This window comes from Notolepis coatsorum, assembly GCF_963971535.1.
Source record: "Notolepis coatsorum genome assembly, chromosome: 10".
NCBI classification, from domain to species: domain Eukaryota; kingdom Metazoa; phylum Chordata; class Actinopteri; order Aulopiformes; family Paralepididae; genus Notolepis; species Notolepis coatsorum.
In genome coordinates this window covers 68,085,365-68,109,287 of record NC_140174.1, presented here as the reverse complement: position 1 = coordinate 68,109,287, position 23,923 = coordinate 68,085,365, and positions in this window count along the sequence as shown.

The window sequence follows — 23,923 nt, the reverse complement described above, 5'->3', positions numbered from 1 at the left end:
TTTTAACATTAAGCTATCTAAAAGCTGACTTTGTTTTAACAGCAAGCTATCTAAAAGATTACTCTTGTTTGAACATCAAGCTATACTGAATCTAAAAGATTACTCTTGTTTTAACATCAAGCTACTGTATCTATAAGCTGACTTGGTTTAACATCAAGCTATCTAAAAGCTGACTTGTTTTAACATCAAGTTATCAACAAACCACCCCAGAACTGCTGCAGAGAAATAATAATAATAATTTCTCACCAAAAAAAAAAAGGACATGGAAGCACGAAATACAGTACTCGGCTATAGCCATGAACTAAAATAAATACTAAAATAAATACTGATCCTCATGATATACATAAAACAATAAAAATTTATCACTCAATAGAAAAACAAATTAATTCAATAGAAACCTAGTCAAATTCAATAAAACTGATTTAGTTCAATAAAACTAAAAAACTAAAAACTAAAAGAACTTTAATTCACTGATTAAAGAGAGAAGTGCCATAGGTGCCATAAAATGCTACGGTGCAGTGTGCAGAGGCATGGCAGTGATGAACCGCGATGAACAGTTCAGCAGTCTCACAGCATCCGGGAAGAAGCTATTCTTCAGCCTGGTGGTTCTTGCCCGGATGCTGCGCAGCCTCCTGCCTGAAGTGATGGGGGTAAACAGTCCGTGTGCAGTGTGGGTGGGGTCACGCAGGATGCGGATTGCTCTGTCCGTGCATCGGTTGGTGTAAATGTCAGAGAAGTCTGATAAGCTGCATCTGATGGTCCTCAGTGCAGACCTTACCAGCCTCTGTAGCACCTGCTTCTTTGCCGCTGTGGAGCTGCCGTACCATGCTGTGATGCAGGAGGTCAGTACGCTCTCCACCAAACATCTGTAGAAAGAGCTGAGGATGTTAATGTCCAGCCCCGCCCCTTTTAGTTTCCTCAGGAAGTACAGGCGTTGATGAGCCTTTTTGATGAGGCTCAGAGTGTTCTCGTGCCATGTGATGGTGTTGGAGATGTGCATCCCAAGGTATTTGACACTGGGAGCCACCTCTATAGTTGTGCCATTGATGTAGAGAGGGGGAGGGGCGGTGCTGGTCTTGCCGAGGTCTACAATCATCTCTTTGTTTTTTTTTTACATTTAGGTTGAGATTGTTCTCCTTGCACCACAGTCCCAGTCCATCTAACTTTACTATTCAAGTTCAAGTTCAAGTTTCCTTTATTGCCACACAACCAGGTTGGTGGTATTCTTGATCGGTACAGGCCAGGGTGGATACATAATACAGTACAACATGATACAGTAAATACATAAATACAGCACAGCACAACACAACACAGCACAACATAAACACACAGAAGAATCTAGTCCATCGGTCAGGAGCTTGGTTAGTGTGGGGGCGGAAGGGGGAGAGGGGGGCCAAGGGAGCTCAGGGTCCGAATGGCGATGGGGAAGAAACTGTCCTTGAAGCGCGTGGTTTTTGAAAGGATGGACTTAAAGCGCCTACCTGAGGGCAGGGGCTGAAACAGGGGGTGTGCTGGGTGTGAGGGGTCCTCACACCCAGCATTTTTTCTGGCACGGGTGGTTGTGGAGTTTTTGTGCGGAACCGTACCAGACTGTGATTGAAGAGGTGAGTATGCTTTGTATGATGGCGGTATAGAATTGGACCAGCAGGTGGCGTTTGACCCTGTACTTCCTCAGTTGCCTGAGGAAGTACAGGCGCTGCTGGGCCTTTTTTGTGATGTAGGTGATGTTGGTGTCCCATTTTAAGTTATTGTTGATGTGGGTGCCGAGGAATTTGAGTGAGTCCGTCAGAGTTATGGTTTGGTCAGAGATTGATAGTGGGAGTTTGTGTGTTTTGTTGGCAGATCTGAAGTCGATGGCTATTTCTGTAGTTTTGGAGGTGTTGAGCAGGAGGTTGTTGATGGAGCACCATCTCGCTGCTCTGTCCACCTCTCGCCGGTATGAGGTCTCGTCGTTGTTTGTGATCAGGCCGAGGATGGTGGTGTCGTCTGCATATTTAAAGATTTTTACTGAGCTGTCCAGGGAGATGAGTTGGTTGGTGTAGATGGAGAAGAGCCAGGGGGAAAGGACGCAGCCCTGTGGGGCACCAGTGCTGAGTGTCAGGGAGTGGGATGTGAGGTTGTTCACCTTGACTTTTTGGGTTCTCTTGTTGAGGAAGTCAAGGATCCAGTATGGCCGGGTTGATGTTCATGTCCTGAAGTTTGGAGAATAGTTTGTTGGGGGAGATAGTGTTGAAGGCTGAACTAAAATCGATAAACAGGATGCGTGCATATGTGTTGGGGGTTTCTAGGTGTAGGAGTGTGTGGTGGAGTACTAGACTAATGGCGTCCTCTACTGACCTGTTGGCACGGTAGGCGAATTGGTATGGATCTAGTTGAGGTGATATGACGGTCTAGGACCAGGTGCTCAAATGATTTCATTGCTGTAGATGTGAGTGCTATGGGTCTGTAGTCATTGAGGCAGGTTATTTTGGAGGATTTTGGGACTGGAATGATGGTTGACTGTTTAAAACACTGGGGGACTGAACATTGGCTTAGTGATGTGTTGTAGATGTCGGTGAATACAGGGGATAGCTGGTCAGCACAATAGCTGAGTACGGCAGGGGAGAGATGGTCGGGCCCAGCTGCTTTTCTTTTATTGCTTTTTTTGAAGACCGCCCTCACTTTGTCCTCCTGGATGGAGAAAGGGGGAGGGAGGAGGGGGGGCCGAGGTGGGGGGCAGGGGGGTGTGCTGTGAGTGACATTATCGAACCTTGCATAGAATTGATTGAGTTTATCAGGGAGGTCAGGGTCTTCATCTGCTGCTGGGGGGGGGGCGTGCTTTGTAGTTTGTCATCTGAGATTGAGATTGCTGTCATAGTGGGCTCTGCAGTCATGTGTGAGCATGATGTAAAGTAGTGGGCTAAGTCAAGTCAAGTCAATTTTATTTATATAGCACATTTCTAAGCAGCGGCAGCTGGCACCAAAATGCTTCACAGGCAGGTTGATAAAAGACAAAAATATTACGATGCAAGATATAAAATAAAAAACACAGTAAAACAATGAATGTAATAAAAACAGGTAGGACAAAGTAAAGCAAAGAGGATAAAAAGGGGCCAGGGGTCTAGTGGTAATTAAGTGGGGGGGAAGGCCAGGGAGAACAAGTAGGTTTTTAAAAGTGATTTAAAAACCTGCAAGGTCTGGGCGGCCCGTATATTGAGGGGGAGGCTGTTCCACAGTCTAGGCGCTGCGGCGGAGAAGGCTCTGTCTCCCTTAGTCTTGAGCCTAGTCCTAGGCACCACCAATAGCAGCTGGTCAGCTGATCTAAGGCAGCGGTTCTCAACAGGGGTGCCGGGTGCCAGGGGTGCCTTGAGATAAAAATAGTTTTTTTTTTATTTTATTTTTTTTATTTTTTTTATTTTAATTTTTTTTTTGGATTACAGAAAATTATCACTAAAGTGCTATCTGTTGCAGCTGCACTGTTTTCCATGAAAATACCATATTTGGATAAGTTTGACCATTTCTCAAAATCTGAAAATCATTATTTAATAAAACACAGAAAAGGATCACCAAGGCATGGATATCAATAGTTAAGATGGACGTCCTACCTAGAATCAACTTCTTCAGCTCAATGCTACCGTTACCCCCTCCAAAGGGTTACTGGAAAGAATTACACTCCTCCACATACAAATTTATTTGGAATAACAAACCACCACGTATAAAAAGATACACCGCACAGAGAAACAAAGCAGACGGAGGTATGGCATTTCCAGATTTCTACCACTACTTTAAGGCGTACACTTTAAGACCACTAACAACATGGTTTGATCCCCAAGCATTAGTATCCTGGAGAAATTTAGAAGAAAATATAGTAGCTCCACATAGGCTGAAGGGCATAGTATACACCAAATTATCAATTAAGCAATGCGAACGGAAATTTGGCCCCATAATCACTCATGCGATCCGGATATGGCGCGAAACACAAAAAAAATATTCTACCCCACATAAATGGCATAATCATACTCCCTTATTCAATAACAATGCACTCTTGATTGGAAAACAAGCTATAAGATTCCCTAGATGGGAAAAGCAAGGCATACACTCATTAGGAGACGTTTTCAACAAACAGGGTTTTTGTAGTTTCAATGAAATACGCAAAAAATTTAATCTCACCAAGTCCACATATTATTTTTATGCACAGTTATTAGCATGTTTGAAGGCTCACGGTGTTCCATTAAATATACCAATTGTACACCACAGATACCACAAATTTTTCTATGAAAGAGAGACATCGAGAGGTTTTGTATCAGATCTTTATCATCAATTACTAACGGCCTCGTATGAAACCCTCCATCTAGACTTAGTCTGGAGGAGGGATATACCAGACCTGGGCCCTCATTCACCAACATGACTTACGCACAGATATGTGCTTAAGCTGTGCGTACGACCATTTCTAAGCAAAGAGTGGGATTCATCAATTTCAACTTGAACTTGACTTCGTGCTTATGTGTACGCACAGCTCTGAGCATGCTTAGCTGACGCCCAGTGGTAGAATATCGTTACTACGGCACAAGCGCTCCTCAGTACATGCATTCGTTTCAACGCGGAAATAAAGACACTGGCGCGTGTTCTGTATGACCCCCGTAATTCATTATAGTTCATTGTGAAATAGCGATATTAGTGTAATTATTGTCAAACCCTAAATAGCATGTGGAATAGGTCTTTCTCTCCGAATGAATGCAGGTTTATAGCGTTGACGGGTGCACTGACTGGGCTCGCAGGAACTGTTTTCAGATATAGCATCAGATAGGGATGAATGAATGAATGAGGGGCAGTCTAATTGCAGAGAGAACATAATATTAACTAGAGTCCACTACCCGAGACACCTCCTTCATTTGTACCGCAATTTGGGACCCAAATTGGAGCTATGAGCTTAAAAGCTTTTCCGTGCTTATCTGAGAAGGTCCAGCTGCAGAGCCGGAGAGACAGACAGCAGAGAGACAGACAGACAGACAGATAGACACTGTTCCACAGTGTGTGTGTGTGACCACTAGTCTCCTAGTAGAGACCCCCCCCCCCCCCCCCTCTGGACCACCTCCCAGTAGAGACCCCCCCGACTTTCCCGACATAATGCTACCTGCCCCGACCAGATCCGTGACTCTGTTGCGATACAGATGAATTAGCTACTCAGAATAGTATTATAAAGTGGCTATCTTTTATGCTGTAGATCACTGCTGGTATGTGCGTGCAGAACCTTTATTTCAGCGGGGACTGTAGTATTTATTTGACGTTACTGTACAATATATGTGTATTAAAAGACGGAGCTGTCTTTTATTGTATTATAATAATTATTAATATTAAAAATAAATTAAGAAAGGCATTCTTATTCCAGCATGCATTAATGACACTAACGGGCAACGGCAAAACAGTGGTTAATGGTATTTATTAGTGTTTGCGGTGTCCAGGCAGCAATGGTCTTTTAGGAAGTTAATAGATATAATATCCAACAGTGTACAACACCCTCGGCTTAGTCCACTTTTCCACATTTCATGGGGGTGGTCCATTACCGTATATGGTTAATCGGGGCGGTTCTGGTATGCAAATACGTGAAAGTGTGCACAAGCCTCGGCGCAGGGCCAAGGTGATATTTATCATGACAGGTGTGCGTAGAACCTGCGTACGCACGTGTGGTAAATCCCGTTTATTTTGTGCGTGCACTCATTCTAAATTCTGTGCTTACGTGTGGAAATAGAAAATTTTCCACGTCACGTTGATGAATGAGGGCCCTGGAGAGTGGAGACAGACTTTGACTGGCAAGAGGCCTGGGCAAATGTACGACTTACATCAAGAAACCCGGACCATCAACAAATCAATCTTAACTATATTCACAGGACATACTTAACTCCTATAAGACTGAACAAAATGGGTCTTAAACAAGACTCCAAATGTTCCCTATGTACAAATGGGGACGAAGGGACATTTATGCACATGTACTGGGACTGCCCACCAGTTAAGATATTTTGGAAAGAAGTGACCCAGCAATTAGCAAATCTCTTAACTCTGGATATACCTGTACTGTACACCCCTCTGTATTACTGCTGAATGATGTCTTTGAGCATGCAGTACCTCCACAGCTAAATAGATTGGTTTTATCCGGTATCACAGTGGCTAAAAAGCTGATAGCATCACGATGGTTTCAACCGGAAAAAATGTGCCGGAAGGTCTGGACTTTTACATATCTCGATGTGATTTATCAAGAAATATCTACAGCAAGAATTTTGGGTCTCAATGAATCCAAAATGACATTGTGGTTAGAAGTGGTGGAGAGAATAAAAGCTAGCATATAATGGTAGTGTCTGGTTAGGAACAAGTTATAATGGTTGGAGGGGGGGGTTCGAGCTGGAGCATATGTGTGTAGGTTTTTAGATAACAGGTATTAGGGGTATATCCTGTATAAGACATTTGACTAAATGGTAATTTCATTGGATATGCACTGTAATTAATGCTTGTATATCTTATCGTGTGTTGTCATGTTTGTTTATATGTCTGTTTAAAAAATAATAAAAAAAGAAAATATAAAAAAAAAAAAAGGATCACCAAGTTACTCTGGATAAAAAAATCTTTACAGACAACATTGAGACAAAGCTTCCTGACACATCTCCATCCAAACTCTTGGAAGAACTCATTGAAATCTCATCTGATACCACCTGGAGAGCTAGTTTCAGAGTGTGGTGCTGAGTACCAAGTATCCCATGATGCAGCAGTTAAGGTGTTGATACCATTCAGCACCACATATCTGTGTGAAGCTGGCTTTTCATCCATGACAGCTCTGAAAACAAAATATAGGGCCAAGTTGAGCCTTGAGGATGACATGCGTGTTGCCTTGTCAAATATCTCCCCACGTATTGACCGTATTATTAGCCAGCCGCAGCAGACCTTGCATTGAGCTAGAAATGTCCACTGAGTGAATGAGTGCTTATTTTCTGTATTTATTTATATTTTTTGAGAAATGGTAACTTGGTGATCCTTTTCTGTATTTAAAAAAAATACATGATTTTCTGTTTTTGAGAAATGGTCACACTTATCCAAATACAGTATGCTATTTTTATGGTAAAGTGTGCAGCTGCAACAGATAGCACTTTAGTGATAATTGTCTGTAATTTTATTTAAAGAAATATGCTATTTGATTTACTACTACAAGCAGTGTAATGTCAACAGTACTAAGCCATTTAGACCTGAAACACCTATTAATAATGCATTATATAGCGTGCATATACACACAAATGTGTTTCCCGGTTTCTTAAATAAACATTATTTTGAAAGCAAGCACTTTTGTCATCATTGTAGCAAAAAAGAAAGGACCGGAAAAGTCTTTATCGTATGTAGGGGTGCCCTGGAATATTTTATTGAACACAGGGGTGCCTTGGCAGCAGAAAGGTTGAGAACACCTGATCTAAGGGATCTGTGGGGGGTGTGGCGGTGCAGGAGCTCGGATAGATAGGGAGGAGCCGTGCCATTGAGTGATTTAAAAACATTTAGGGCTAGTTTAAAATGTATCCTAAAACGAACAGGCAGCCTGTGGAGCGAGGCCAGAACTGGGCTGATGTGCTCATGTTTTTCCGTTTTGGTGAGGAGGCGCGCAGCTGCATTCTGCACCAGCTGTAGGCGGCGGAGCAAGGATTTGTCAATGCCTGTGTAGAGGGCATTGCAATAGTCGAGGCGAGTGGTGACAAAGGCATGTATCACCGTCTCTAGGTTGTTTTGAGAGAGGTATGCCTTTGTCTTCGCCAGGGCTAAAGGCCTCTGCATGCAACACAACATCGACAAAGCAACGGTGTTGCAGACACTCTGCCTTTATGCTTCTGCAACATCGATGTGCAGCCTATGCAACATTGTACCCCGGATGTAGCTAGGTTCCCTAGATAGATGAAACTTCCCTTCTCAACCAACCCATTGATAACAAGCAGAAAAAGAAGCATTATTTTTTACTTCCGGTCGGGGGATTTCAAAATAAAAAAGCAACGTCTAAGAGCACTGTAAATACGTTTATTTTGTACATTATCTAACGTTAAGACGAACCTAAACTAATCTAAAGTTAGTTTAGGTTCGTGTTAACGTTAGATAATGTACAAAATAAACGTATTTCCGGTGCTTTTAAACGCCGGTCTTTTATTTTGAAATCCCCCGACCGGAAGTATTTGTGATGTATTCTGCTTGTGTAACTTTAGGTTAGTTTTAACGTTAGCTAGCAGCAGGGATGGACGCGGAAGAGCTGCTGAATTTAATCGGCAGGAGGAGAGAGAGCTCGTCAAAGCTGGATATATCCCTGTGGCTGTGGTTGTAGGCACGAAAATGCAGCTCGAACTACCTGTTATATTAAATTAATTGATTGCTGTTTAACTTGTCCGTGTCCAGTCCTTGTAAACAATGATGCATGTAATTATATTAACGTTACTGTGTGTTGTTGTAGTTATGTTAATAAATTCTGAATGGCATTAACGTTAGTTGGGTATGATGGCATTGAATAGCATCAACGCTAGCTGGCTGGCTACAACAATGGAGGATGGCTTCCTCCCTGCGGGACCAATATTATTCTATGACAGCCCCGCCCCCATTCGCTAACCAACCAATCACTGCTACGCAACATCCACGCAAGGTTGTTCAGATTCGATTTTGGGGAGAGTTACGCAACATCCTCACAACACACTCTACAACACCCTCTGCAACATGTTGCGTTGAAGTCGTGCTGATGTTGTGTTGCAGTTGCTTTGCAGTTTCTGTAGCATGCAGAGGCCTTAAGGACACAGCCCTGGGGGGAGCCAGTGTTGAGGATGATGGTGGAGGATACAGTGTTGTTGTTCCTTACAGACTGGGGTCTGTTTGTCAGGAAGTCCAAAGTTCAGTTGCAGAGTGATGGAGGTCATCCGAGTGCTGACAGTTTGTGTCTGTGGGATGATGGTATTGAAGGCGGAACTGAAGTCCAAAAACAGCACCCTCACATAGGAGTCCCTGTTCTCCAAGTGTGTGAGGGACTGATGTGTCACAGCATTGATGGCGTCAGCTAGAGCGGTTTGACCTGGTGGGGTTCAGCTGTTTTTATGCTCCTCATAACCAGCCTCTCAAAACATTTTATCACAATTGGGGTGAGAGCGATTGGTCGATAGTCATTGAGACAGGACACTGTGGAGGCCTTTGTTACCGGGACGATGGTCGATTTCTTGAGGCAAGATGGAACGATGGCCTGGGACAGTGACATGTTAAAAATGTCAGTCATGACCATTGAGAGCTGGTGAGCACAGTCCTTCAAGACCCTACCTGGGACCCCATCAGGGCCTGCAGATTTGCAGGGGTTTATTTTCTGCAGTGTCATCCTCACCTCTGCGGCTGTCACACGGAGAAGGGAGTCGTCAGGCGAGGGTGTGTGCCTGGAGGTGGTGGTGGTGTTGGAGGCCTCGAAGCGGGCATATGTTAAGAGCATCAGGTAGTGATGGGTCCGGAGGGCAATGTGCATGTAATGCCCTTCCACATGATTCAGGGGGCATTGGATGAGAAATTACCCTCTATATATTTTTTTTGCATAGGTCAATTTGGCTCTCTTGACTCCCGTTAGGCTACATCGAGCAGTCCTGAGTGCCTCTGCATCCCCTGCTCTAAATGCAGCATCCCTCGCTTTCAGGAGACAGCGCACTTTTGCATTCACCCAGGGTTTCTGGTTGGGAGGGATTGTGATGGTTTTGGTGGATGTAACATCCTCTACACACTTTCTGATGTAGCCCAGGACTGATGATATTCCTCTAGGTTCACAGTGTCCTCTTCTGTTGCTGCTTTCCTGAACATCTGCCAGTCTGTGGTTTCAAAGCAGTCCTGAAGCATTGGGCCAGCTTCAGTAGGCCACACAGTGATGGCTTTCTGTGTGGCACCATTGCTCTTCATCACAGGGCAGTATACAGGGACCAGCATGATGGAAATGTGATCTGAAGAACCAATGTGGGGGCGGGGGGTGGTTCTGTATGTCCCTTGTCTGTTTGTGTACACTCTGTCGAGTGTGTTGTCACTTCGGGTGGCAATGGTGACTTGCTGATGGAACGTGGGGAGAGTGTGTTGCAGATTCACATGGTTAAAGTCACCTGCAACCACATACAGAGCCTGCGGGTGTTTGTTTTGCAGCGGGCTAACGGGTAGTAACAGTATACTGCCTCGGAGCAGTGCCTTTCAACCAGAGAGCAGTTTGTACACCAACCTTCGTTCATGTAGATGCAGAGCCCCCCTCCTTTTGTTTTCCCTGACAGCTGATTTTGGTCAGAGCGGAAGAGAATCCCTCCGTCAAGTTGCTGTTAAGCCAGGTTTCTGTCAACACAGTGACACAGCAGTTCTGCATCTCTCTTTGTCTCAATCTTAGTCTTAATAAATCCATCTTGTTGTCCAGTGCACAAACGTTAGACAGGAAGAGTGATGGATGGTTTGTCTGTTAGCGTTAGCCTTTAGCTTAGCTAGCAGCCTGGCTCTCTTGCCCCTCTTCTGTTTCCTCATACACTCTCTGCGCATTGCATCGGAAAACGTTTGATTTAGACACGAGAACAGAAAGCACTCATGAAATCGTTGTAGTCCAGAGAAAGAGGAGACCCAGGGCTTTCGATGGACGTCTAAATTTGAGCCCACACCAGCCGTCGACAAAGGAAGGAAACATTTTTTTTTGACTGCATTGACTGGAATGTCGTGTTTATATCTCACAGGTCGAACAAACCTCAACATTATTGCCATAAAATACAACGTATATTATTGTTTCTTTACCTTTTCTTTACCTTTACGTCTATGAAAACCCCCGGACTCATTCCGGTAAAAAATGGCGGAACTGTCGGCATTATCCGGAAGTAACTGTACTTACAGTAGATTTCATTCACAGTCTTTGCTGTTTGGTACTACATCCAGATTTTAACTCTGGCATTCGAGAGAGGAGATCTAGGCCTTTAGATAGAGGTATTACATGACCATAATAGAGCCATTTATAGGCCTACTGTATATTCTATATTCATATTTCATATTGCATGTGTCTGGATGGCAGAATTCAGTACTGCATCTACAAAAAAAAACTGTAAATGATCTGCCCTTTGTTGATTTGCTCAGCTTTTTGTTCTCAATAAGTTGTTGAATGAGCTCAGTGGCATTTTTTTGCCTTTGATCATTGTTAGCATGGTGTTATTCACCGTCAAAGATGGGGGGGGGGGGGGGGAAACGACTACCAATATAATTAATATTCTCCTTTGGTTCATTACAATTTACTCAAGCATAGTAACAGACACAATATATCTGACAGTGGGAATACATTCCCTGAGGTCCATAGATGTCCACAGTCCCCCTAGATACCAAGAACATTCATGGACCTTGTAGTTGTGGAGCAATTCTTAATTTACTTATTAATATGTATGTACTTTTAGGCAAATGTTCTGAAAATATGGCTAGGGTTTAACAGGTTAAAGGGGCACTTCACCAAAGAACAATGATTCACATAATCTCACACATGTCCAAAAACTGTTTTGCACACATACATTTAGTTCAATGAAATGATGAGGTAGCATAAGACAAGGTATTGCTATTCTTTCATCTACATAATTTCATGAAGTTGTAATTAACACAACACAAGAATTCAATGTCCCAGAAGACATCACTGCTGGCCATATTAAACAAATGTACTCTCAATAATGCCGCTTTTCCACTGCATGGTACCTACTCTACTCGACTCTACTCGCTATTGGTACCTGGTACTTCGTTCTTTCCACTGCAGGTAGTAATCCCCCCCCCCCCCCCCCCCCGTTAGTGTAGCTGGTCATCATAGGGAGCCATGATGACGTCACCTTCAACGCCACACACACACACACACACACACACACACACACACACACACACACACACACACACACACACACACACACACACACACACACACACACACACACACACACACACACACACACACACACATCGAAGATAGCTATGAAACCAGTGCCGCGATGCTAACGGTTATAATGGGAAACCACAGTCACATTAGCACATAAGCTAACAAAATTAGCAATATTTTTGTGAGACTAAACTCTTTGTTCTTGGTGGTCAATTGTGTTGCTGTTGGTTTTTTTCATCAATAAATGAGGCATCTTTTTTTGTTTATTGCACTTTGTTCTCGCTGCAAACAAATAATGAATGGAAATGTTTAGTAGTCGCGAGGCTATTTAAAGATGGCGGGTTTGTGTTTTTGTGCAGGACACCCCTGTGTAGCGCAATTATGACGTGGTGATGATTCTCTCTTCTGACCAATCAGTGTTTCAAGTAACTTTTTGGTACCCGTTCTACCCGCTTGGAACCTCGACAAAGCAGGTACTAAAAATACCGCAGGTACCGCAAATTTTGGCAATGGAAAACCAAAAAGGCAGAGTACAGTAGAGTCCAGAGTCGAGTAGGTACCATGCAGTGGAAAAGAGCCACAACTGTCAAACTAAATGAATGTTTGCTCAAATGTTTGGATGAGTATGTGAGATTATGTGCAAAATAAATCTGATTTTTTTTGGTGAAGTGCCCCTTTAAACTTTTAACTTCCTGTGCATGCATTCTGTATGCTGCCCTCTCAGATTCAGGTTTGATTGATTGATTGAAAAGTTTATTAACAGATTGCAGAATGGGTACAGTACAGTACAGCTCAATACATACAATTGTTAAGAGGATGCAGACCTGAGAAAGACTTTCGTCTTGTTTCCATCAGGGTCCCCATTTTCAATTCATCATATGACACACATGACATACAGATAGACAGTACTGCTACATCTATACATTTATGACATACCAGATTTTCAAATACAGTACTGTTTGTGATACTAAAAAAATCCAGAAGAAGAGTATATACATTTGACATAGAAACTGTGCATTGGGGGAGGTTGGGTAGGTGGGGTGGGGCTGTACATTGGAGGTGGGGGGGGGGGGGGGGGGGGGGGGTTGGGTAGGGGGGGGGGACACTGTACATTGGAATACTGACATACATTTGACATGGAAACTGTACATTGGAGGAGGTTGGGTAGGTGTTGGGTTGGGTGGGGCTGTACATTGGAATACTGACAAAGCCATGCTTGGTCTTTATTGTACAACTGGGTTAGGACATTTGTAGGGGCCAGTTTTGAATTGCAGTCTCCCGTAGGTGTTCTTTGAGAGTGTTTTTGAAGGTGGGTAGTGATTTACATTCCTTTACAGCTTTGGGTAGGGCGTTCCACATTGTTGTGGCATAATTGCGAAACGTGTTTAGTCCCTTGTTTGTGCCGAATCTGGGTTTTACATGATTTGTGGAGCTCCCTCTGGTGTTGTGATCGTGGTATTCACTGACCTTTGGGAAGTATTTTGACATGTACATGGGTACCTTGGTCGTGTAGTGTATCTTGTAGACCAGGCCCATTGCAAGTTGCTGTACTCTGTCGTCTACTCTAAGCCATCCTAGGTTGGCAAAGTGTGCAGGGGTGAGGTGGGTTCTAGGAGTCAGGTCAAGCAGTAGTCTGACTAGTTTGTTTTGAGATGTTTGTAATTTGGTTTTTAGTGCCTTTGAGGTGCTTTGGTACCATGAGGTGCAAGCATAGTCGTAGTACCCTTGAATGAGTGCTCCTGCCAGAGTCTTCAGGGTATTCTTGTTTACCAGGGAGGAGATCCGGTACAAGAATCGAGTTCGTTGATTGACTTTTTTTATTACATTGGATGCCATTTTGTCACAGGAAAGATTAGCCTCTAGGATGGAACCCAGGTAGGTAATTTCATCTTTCCTTGTGACAATATTGTCACCCACTGTAACTGAGAAGCCGTCTGTTTTGCTGAGTTTGTTATTTGAACCGAAGAGAATGGACTCTGTTTTGCCCATGTGTAATGATAGTTTGTTGTCGGCGAGCCATATGCAGATTTTGCCTAGTTCCGAGCTGAGGGTTTTTTCAACCTGTAATTTGTTCTTGTCAGAGACCAGCAGGGCTGAGTCGTCCGCAAACAGGAACAAGTTGCAGTCACAAGCTGACGACATGTCATTTGCATAAATTAGGAACAGTAGTGGTCCTAGTATGCTTCCTTGTGGAACACCACAGTTCACTGTGAGTGGGGGGGATAGGGTACCGTTTACCTCCACCATCTGTTCTCTCCCCTCCAGGTAGGATTGTATCCAGCTCACTGATAAACTATCAAAACCAATTGCTTTTAGCTTGTCAATCAGAATGGTGTGATTGACAGTGTCGAAGGCCTTTTGTAGGTCTAGCATGACCATGCCGCAGTATTTGCCCGCGTCCACCTCTTGCTTGATGTGGTCAGGATGAAGAGCTTGAATCACGGTGGAACGCTGTGCCATGTATGGAGAGGACAGGACAGAAGGATATGGATGACACTCTGACACCTCTGCCTTTCTTTTTTAGGCAGAAGAGTGTATCCGTCACTTCTCCAAGGCTGTGGAATTGAAGCCCCCCAATAGCTTTGCCAGGGCAAACCTGGCTGAGAGCTACGCTGATAGTGGCCAGGAGGGGGCAGCAGAGAGAACCTTCTCTGAGATTCTGAGCGATTCGAGAATGAAAAACTCTGATCGCCAACACTGCCTGGTAAATGGATGGATGGACAGATGGATAATTGGTAGGATATAAAACAGATAGAGCTAGGAGAGACAGACAGATACAGGGATGGATGGATGGATGGATGGAGGAACAGGCCGGACATTACAGATAAATAGAGGTCTTGCACAGAATGTTTGTGTAGTTCTCTTTTTTCCAGTATGGCTACCTGTAACCATTGGTAATAACTTTAAATTATAATACTCTACCACTAATTGCTGTGCAGTGGTAGAGTAGGTACAACTCTAGAAAAGCATATTACTACTGTGACCAGTAATAAGACATATTATTATGTTTTTATTATCTTCAAAACAATGGTTGCTATGTTACATGCAGCTATGTCGGAAGACGGATAACTACACACACATTCAGTGCAAGGCCTCTATTTAGAATTAGGTAGTAGAAGGGGAAAGGTTATTTAAAAGAATCCATTGATCACTGTGTTTATTGAACAGAGAGGCCATGGATCAGCTTCTTACCGTCTTCTGTCCGTGGTCTGTCAACGTGGTTCAGACGTTCATTGCTGGGTTAAGTATTTTATTTAAAAAATTTTTATTGATCTTTTTCCCCCTCCATTTTTCCTCCGATTTTCTCCCATCCCAATGTTAGTCGTATGCCAATTCCCAATCCCTTCCTGGTCGCTGCGCACTTACCCCCCACAGTCAGATCATCTGGGAGAGTGGAGGCTATCACGTGCTTCCTCCGACACACGTCCAGCCAATCAACCGCTTCTTTTCACCTGGCAGCGCGGATCCTCCCTGAGAGGGCGTAGCGTGTGGAAGCATCACACTATCCCACTCAGGTCCTATCCGCGCTTAGCAGGCGCCCTGACCGAACTGTAGGAGTCGCTGTTTACAACGACCCGGACCCACCCCGCCAGCTTCTCCCACCCTCTAATACAGCCAATTGTATTAGTGCAGACGGCCAGCCAAGCTGGTGACAACCCCGGAGCTGTGAGCTGGATTCGAACAGGCGAATCCAGCTCACAGCTTCGGGGTTGGTGACGAACGCAATCTCCGCTACGCCACCTAACCGCCCTACTGGGTTAAGTATTTCTATTCTATTCACATAATATGTTTACTACGTATATCTATTCTATTCACATATATGCTTACCACTTGTATCTATTGCTATGTCCGCCCATCACAATCACGCAAACTGTCTAACGCCTGTCCCGTCTCTCCCTGTCTCCCTGTGAGTGGCTGTCTCGGAGTGATGACCGGAGTGTTGGACGTACCGTGATGAAGACCGGGAGGATGTGATCTGCACCGCCCCTTCGCCTCAAATAGATCCGCTATCAGCGCTATTTTTAATCTTTCAAAAATGTTCAGTTGCTATCGCTATCAGCTCTATCTTTAGTCTTAATCTTAATCTTTCAAAATGTTTAGTTGCTATCGCTATCAGCTCCATCTTTAATCTTTCAAAATGTTCAGTTGGTATCGCATGCACTTATCTGTGTTTCACTACACACATGAGTGCATGCCTACTGTTCCCCTGTTTTATTGCTACACTACTATCACCGACATCTAAGAAGGGAGATTCCCCCTTGAATGGCCCTTCTAAGGTTTCTCTCCTCCACATTGCCTGTGGTGCATTTTTTCCTATTGCTAGGTTTTAGTGAGTTTTTCCTTACCTTCGCGTGGGGTATGTCTGGGAGTGTTGCATTTATTTATTTTGCATTTATTAAAAATGTCTTGGACTTTATGGTGTTCTTGTTTTGTTCTTGACTTATTGTGATGTTTCTTCTTGACTTGTTTAACACTTTGAGTGCCAACGACGGGAATTCTCGTTAGTTCATGCCAACCGTTGAGTGCCACCGACGAGAGATCTCGTCGTTTAATCGTTAATTAGTGATTTCCATTAATATTTCATCAATCTAGCCCACGTTTCCAGTGGGGATTTGTCTGAGCTCGAACAGGGAAAATACCGCCCCCTATCGTCTCTCCGGATGGTATTGCAGCCTTTGGAATGACAACGTGTTTTGTGTATTCCACTAAAGGGCGATTATCAGAGAATCTTAATTTTTTCCTGAAACTTACAAAAAAACTAGCATTTTTCAAAATGGTATAAAACGGAAATGAACCGATTAAAAAACAATCCGTTTCGACAATGTTGACTGCAAACAAGTCATTGATAAGCGACGGCCATATTAGACACATAGCCATAATTTAAGATATAGTTTATGCGTTCACAAAAGTGAGCGATCTGTCATTGAAAAGCGTGTTGGCACGCAACGGCTTTATAGGCACTGCATGGCTGGCACTCAAACTGTTAAAGAAGACGTGTCCGGCCCATGGGGACATTAACGTGTGTTGTTAATAATAATTGGGCCTTACAAATAAATTTGATTTGATTTGATTTAGATAACTAAGTTCAAATGAAAGATAAGACATTTATTTTTCCAACAATTGATGTGGGGGCCAGATCGGAAGATGCAGCCTGCGGTCTACAAGTTACACATATTTGAAATAGATAGATTATAGGGCTGCTCGATTATGGAAAATATCATAATCATGATTATTTTGATATTGAAATCACGATTCTTAACGCCTTAAGCCCGATCGGCCTGGTACCGAGATTTATTTCACGTCATAAATAGATCAATACAGTCCGTATTAAATAAGTAATGTTGCGTTTCTTTTTCAAATGTAGCCAAGAGTAAAGACCCTGGCCTAACCCTATCAAAACAACCATCAAAATGTATATTTTCAGCACTACGTTTGTTTACCAATGATTTTAAGTGTTATTAGCTAAATATGAGCTTATAAAAATCTCAGCGCATTGCATCAGAAACCACATGATTTAGACACGAGGACATGACGCCGTCATGAAATCGTTCTACTCCAAAGAAAGAGGAGACCCAGGGCTTTTGATGGACGGTGAAATTTCATAAAACTACACTACCTAGCTCACACCAGCCGCTGTCAAAGCTGCAGCCGGCTGACGTGGAAAAAATAATTGCTATATCTCACGGGTCGAACAAACCTGAACATTATTGCCATAAAATACAACGAATATTGTTTCTTTACCTTTCTGTGAACGTCTAGAAAATAACTGTGTCGCAATCCGGTCAAAAATGGCAGAGGTATGGACATTATACAAAAGTAACTGTACTTACAGTAGATTTCAGTCACAGTCTTTGCTGCCCTGTAACAGGCACCTGGTGGTACTAAATCCAGATTTAACTCTGCCATTGGAAAGAGGAGATTTGGCCCGATCCATATATGTATGACTTGGCCATAATAAGGTAATTTATAGGCCTGATATTCTATATTCATATTTCAAATTGCATGTGTCCGCATGGCAAAATTCAGTACTGTATCTACAAAAAAATACTGTAAATCATCTGCCCTTTTTATTCATTTGCTTAGATCATAATAATAATGCAGGCCCTGTCGCAGAGGTCTTTAATTGACATGCAATTATCCTCAATGTTAGCGGTTAGCACACACGGTTAGCACACGCACACACACACCTTTAGTACACTTGATCTCAAGAAGGTGCTGAATGAGCTCAGTGGCAATATTTCACATCTGGTCAATGTTAGCATGGTGTTATTCACCGTCAAATATGAAAAAAAAGAGATAATAATCATTTATATTCTCCTTTGGTTCATTACAATCTACTCAAGCATAGCAACAGATACACTATTTATGACACTGGGAATACATTTCCTGAGGTCCATAGATGTCCCTAGATACAAAGAACATACAAATGGACCTTGTAGAAATGGAGCAGTCTTCAATTTACTTGGGTATGTACTTTTCTGAAAATATGGCTAGGGCTTAAGAGGTTAAATACGATTACTCATTGATTTGAGAACATCATATGATGACGGCTGAATTAGTTTTACCTTTCTTCTCGACCAAAGGCTGCCTTTCATGTCATCTTCTACAAGTTACCAAAGATGATTCAAACAGGAGAAATGTGTTGTGGGTCTCTCCTCCCTCTCAACACGAGCTGAAACGACTGTTTGGGCTTGGGGGGAGGGGCAGTGCGCACCGCTGTGAAGGAAAGGTGTGCTGCATTTACAACACAAGACAAAATTATTATTGAAATTGGAACTCGATCCCAAATCAATTACCACATTAATGGATAAACACACAGATGTCTGAGAAGTAACACAATTGACCTTTAAATGACCTCATCCTATCCTTCCCCAGGTGAGCTATGGCCTCTTCCTGATGTACAAGAGGAGGAACGAATATGGTGCCGTCACGCAGCTAGAGGCGGCCTATCGGATCGCGGTCCAGGGCTCGGACAGAGCAAAGGCGGGCAAGAAGCTGAGGCAGCTGGCAGAAAGAATTGGAAAGAAAGGGAGAGGAGGAGAGGAGAGGAGAGGAGGATACTGCAGTTTCTTAAGGAGGAGGATGAGAAACTGAGGTATATATATAATGCAGTGGAGGTTATTGCATGACAACTAGTAAGGCTAGTGCTTCACTAGTAATATACAGAAAGAAGAAAAAAATGTATTATTAATATATATATATATATTTTCTTTTTCATTATTATTATAATTTTTTTATTAGAAATGTTTTCCTCTGTGAAAAAAACAATGCCAGTGAATTTTTTTTTTCTTCAAAAATGTCCAAGTGACAGCTCTGAGCTCTCTGATCTGGCCTGATCCCATAACTGCAGTAATGGCAAGCTGTCAATCACTCAGTGCAAAAATAGGTGCACAGGTTGGGCTTAAGAATATAATTATCCAATCAAAATAGGGTATTTGAGTTTAAAAAAGGCGGGTAGTGAGGTTCAGCGCACTTGATTGATTGGTTCACGCCGTGCCACATTGTGTTGACAACCTTCAAATCCAATCAGAGATTGGCCCCAGCTAAACCTACGGAACTGCAGCTGGACTGTTTTGACTGTGTGCAATGTCAGCCTTGAAAGAGGCTGACATAGAAAAGAAGAGATTAATTTGCCATCATATTTTAAGATCTTTATTCAATTGTTGAACTTCATCAACTTATTGTGCACTGCATCGTTTGATGATATATATATATTTTTTTATCTCAGTTGAAGTAGTGTAGTTGTAGTTGACGTGAACGTGCCGTCTTGGACTGTGTAAGCTAACTTGTAGCTAGCTACTAGCTTAGCAAGCTAGTAGTTTAGTAAGCTCCTGTCCTGTCTTTCTCAATTTTTTTTCCCAAAGTCATCGAAACGTTCGCCCAGAGGAAGAACCGCTGTGCTGCCTTCCTCTTCATGTGAGCAGCACACAGCTTTGGTGAGTGAGTGCTACTGCTTTCTGCGGACATTTTGAGACTATCTTAGTTGGCAACTTGGTCCATATATGGGCTTATGCGAGTGCGTGACGCAAGGAATTCCCCTCTGCAGTCTGCAAGCATCCAGTTTACGGAGGAGACCAGACTTACGACGGAGGAGACCAGCGCTGCTCAAGCATGCAATTATGACTTTTGAAGAGAAAAGGATTATTATTGCAAGAGGCTTTTATGACAAAGTCATCGCAGAATTCACAAAGAATGATCGGAGGATGGACTTCATGTACAAATAAGGTAGGAAGTGTGCATATTTTGAGCATTATTTTGTATATTTGTGTACTTACTTACTTACTTAGGCCCATCGCTCCCAATGGAGCATAGGCCATCTACGACTTTTCTCCATCCAACACGGCTTTGGGCTGTCCTTTCTGCCTCCCCCCAGGTAGTTCCTCGTCTCTTGAGCTCCGCCTCAGTGTCCCGCCTCCAGGTGTTCTTAGGCCGCCATCTCTTCTGCTTCCCCTGGGGGGGCCTGTCGTGTAGTACTGGTAGCCGGTTTCTTCAAAGTGTGGTCTATCCATCCCCACTTTCGTCTCAGGATCTGCTTCTCCACTGGTTCCTGTCTTCCTTTCAGCCATAGTTCCTCATTCTTGATTTTGTTTGGCCACCGGATCTCTATCTTTAATCTTTCAAAATGTTCAGTTGCTATCGCTATTAGCTCTATCTTTAATCTTTCAAAATGTACAGTTGCTATTGCATGCACTCATCTGTGTTTCACTACACACATGAGTGCATGCTTACCAACTGTCCGTCTGCAACACTACTATCACCAACATCTAAGAAGGGAGATCCCCCCTTGAATGGCCCTTCTAAGGTTTCTCTCCTCCACACTGCCTGTGGAGCTTTTTTCCCTATTGTTAGGTTTTAGTGAGTTTTTCCTTACCTTCACGTGGGGTATGTCTGGGAGTGCTTGCATTCTTTCATTTATTTGCATTCATCTAAAAATGTTTGGACCTTATGGTGTTCTTGTTCTGTTCTTGACTTATTGTTATGTTTTCTTCTTGACTTGTTTAAAGAAGACCTGTACGGCCCATGGGGACATTAACGTGTGTTGTCGGGCCCTATAAATAAATTTGATTTGATTTGATTTGATTCCAAAGATGCGTTTCAGACAGCTGTTTATAAAGGTCTGTATCTTCTGCAATGTTCTTGTAGTTGCCAGCTTGGTTGTCTTGTCCTGCATCTGGTTGTAGTTGTGTGACAGGAAAGCCAGGTCATCAGCAAAGTCGAGGTCATCCAGTTGTGTCCATAGGGTCCAATGTATGCTTTTTTTTCTATCCTTTTGTGGTGGTCTTCATAATCCAGTCTATGACTAGGAGGAAGAGAAAGGGCGATAGGAGACATCCCTGACGCACACCGGTCTTGACCTCAAAACTCTCTGACAGTTGGCCTATGTAAAACTTTGCATGATGTTCCTTGATAGGTGTTTTGAATCAGAGTGATGATTTTCTTTGGGATACCATAATGCCTCAGCAGTTTCCACAGAGTCTCTCTATCCACGCTGTCAAAGGCTTTTTCATAGTCTATGAAGTTTATGTATAATGGAGAGTTCCATTCGATGGATTGCTCTATAATGATGCGCAGGGTGGCAAGATCTGTTGCTCCGGAAGCCTGCCTGCTGGTCTCGAAGCATGGGATCCACAGAAACACTCATTCTGTCCAGTATAATTCTGTTGAGTACTTTTCCCGGTACTGATAGAAGCATTATTCCTCTGTAGTTGTTGCAGTTGGTGAGATCTCCCTTTTTCGGTAGCTTGATGATGATTCCATCTTTCCATTCTTCTGGAATCTTTTCTTCCTCCCAGATCTTGGTGAAGAGGCTATGAAGCATATCTACTGCAGTCTTCAAGTCGACCTTGATGGCTTCAGCTGGTATTTCATTTGGTCCTGCAGATTTTCCGTCCTTCGTTGAGATAATAGCTTTTTTGATCTCTGCTTTGCTGGGTTTATCACAGTTTATTGGAAGTGTTCTCTCCGCTGGTGTAATGTCCGCTGGCTCTGTCAGGGCTGGTTGGTTCAGTAGTTCTTTGAAATGTTCAGCCCATCTTCTCCGCTGCTCCTCTGTTGTTGTAAGTGGGTTTCCCTGTTTGTCTTTTACCGGTTTGTCCGTCTGTTGGAACTTGCCTGCTAACTTCCTAGTGATCATATAGAGGTATTTCATGTTGCCTTGCCCTGCCGCTGTTTCTGCTTGTTTGGCTAGGTTGTCTATGTGATCTCTTTTATCCTTCTTAATGCTACTCTTCACCTCCTTATTGGCTTGGGTGTATTCTTCCTGTGCCTTTGCTTTTGCTGATCTTGTTTCGCTTGTGTTCAGTTTCTCTTTCCTCTCCTTTCTTTCTTTCAGTTTCTGGAGTGTTTCCATTGAGACCCATTCCTTGTGTTTTGTCTTCTTCTTTCCCAATATTTCTTTGCAGGTGTCCAGCCACAACGTCTTTGTGTGCTGCCATTGAGTTTCTATGTCCACATCTGTGTCTTCATCCTGTTCCTGTAGTTGCTGGTACCTGTTGGTAAGGCTGATCTGGAATCTACTCTGTATTTCTTTGTTCCTAAGAAGTCCAATGTCATATCTGGTTCTTGCGCCGGTGGTTGTGGCATACTTCTTCAGACGTAGTTTTATGATCGTCAGGACGAGATGATGGTCTGATGCCACGTCTGCCCCTCTCTTGACTCGTACATCTTGCCATGACCTCCTGAACTTTCTGTTGATGCATATGTGGTCTATTTGATTCTCCGTAACTTGATCTGGAGATCTCCATGTGGCCTTGTGGATACGTTTGTGGGGGAAGATGCTGCCTCTTATTATTGGTTGAGGGAGCACAGGTCTGCAAACCTTTCTCCATTTTCATTCATCTGCCCCAATCCATGTACGCCCCTGATGTCTTCGTAGCCCGTGTTGTTGGCTCCTATCTTGGCGTTGAAATCACCCATGAGGATGGTGATATCTTTTTCTCTCCATCCGTCCAGTACAGCCTGCAGTTGTTCATAGAAATTGTCTTTCTTCTCATCTTCGGTGTCGTTTGTCGGCGCGTAGCACTGAATGATGGATAGTCTGATGTTGTCCTTCTTAGTGGTGAACTTGGCGGTGATGATTCGTGGGTTCACCGGTTCCCAACCAATGAGAGAGCGCTGTGCCTCTGGAGCCAGCATCAGGGCCACCCCTTCCGTGTGTGGGGCGCCTTCTTCTGTATGACCGGAGTAGAGCACCATCTCCCCAGATGCCAATCTCAGTTGCCTTGCTTGTAGCCACCTTGTCTCACACAAGCCAAGGAGAGAGATGTTGTAGTTCCTCATCTCCTGTGCTACCTGGACTGTCTTCCCTGGTTCGTACATCGTCCTGATGTTCCATGTGGCAATTCTGGTGGTTTTCCTGGGGGTTAAGAGGGGAGTCGGCCTTACAGCTTCCTTTCGGCTTTCACTGCACGGCGTCATGCGCCTCCTATGTGGGAGCCCTTCTTTTCCCAGGTCGAGTTGGTTTTGAATTATCGTAGATGCTTTAGTAACGTGCTTTTTTTCCAGGTAGGGTTGTTGGCCCTACGCAAACCCTTTTAACCTCTGGGGGAGGGTTTTGGAGTTGGCTTGTTAGTCCTCTTCCCACGCCTATTGTCTTCCAGGTGATGGATTGCAGCCTCATACCACGTGAGGCCAGACAGGCTGAGGGTTGTGTACAAGCTGTCTCGGCACATCAAGCCCAACCAACTCCTGCTACTGTGTATTGAAAGCTGCACTAGGCAAGCTAACCCTACCGCGTGAATATTAAAGGCAACCAACTTGTGTTCAGCTTTTCGTTCAGCGTTTCTCTGATTGGCCACACGGCCAATCAATCAATCCACTAGCACACGCCCTTGCGGCGCGGCAGAAGCGCTGGTCGAACCAGCGGTGTTCTGTTGTGTGACTGTACTACAGCGGTGTTCTGTTGTGTGACTGTACTAAACTCTTCCACCACATGACCGACATTTGACATACAGTACACCTCCTATCTATGTTGGGATTATGTTTGGTCATGACAAAACAATAAAAATCGCTACTGTTAGTAATGCTGCCACCACCCACTTCAATGACAGA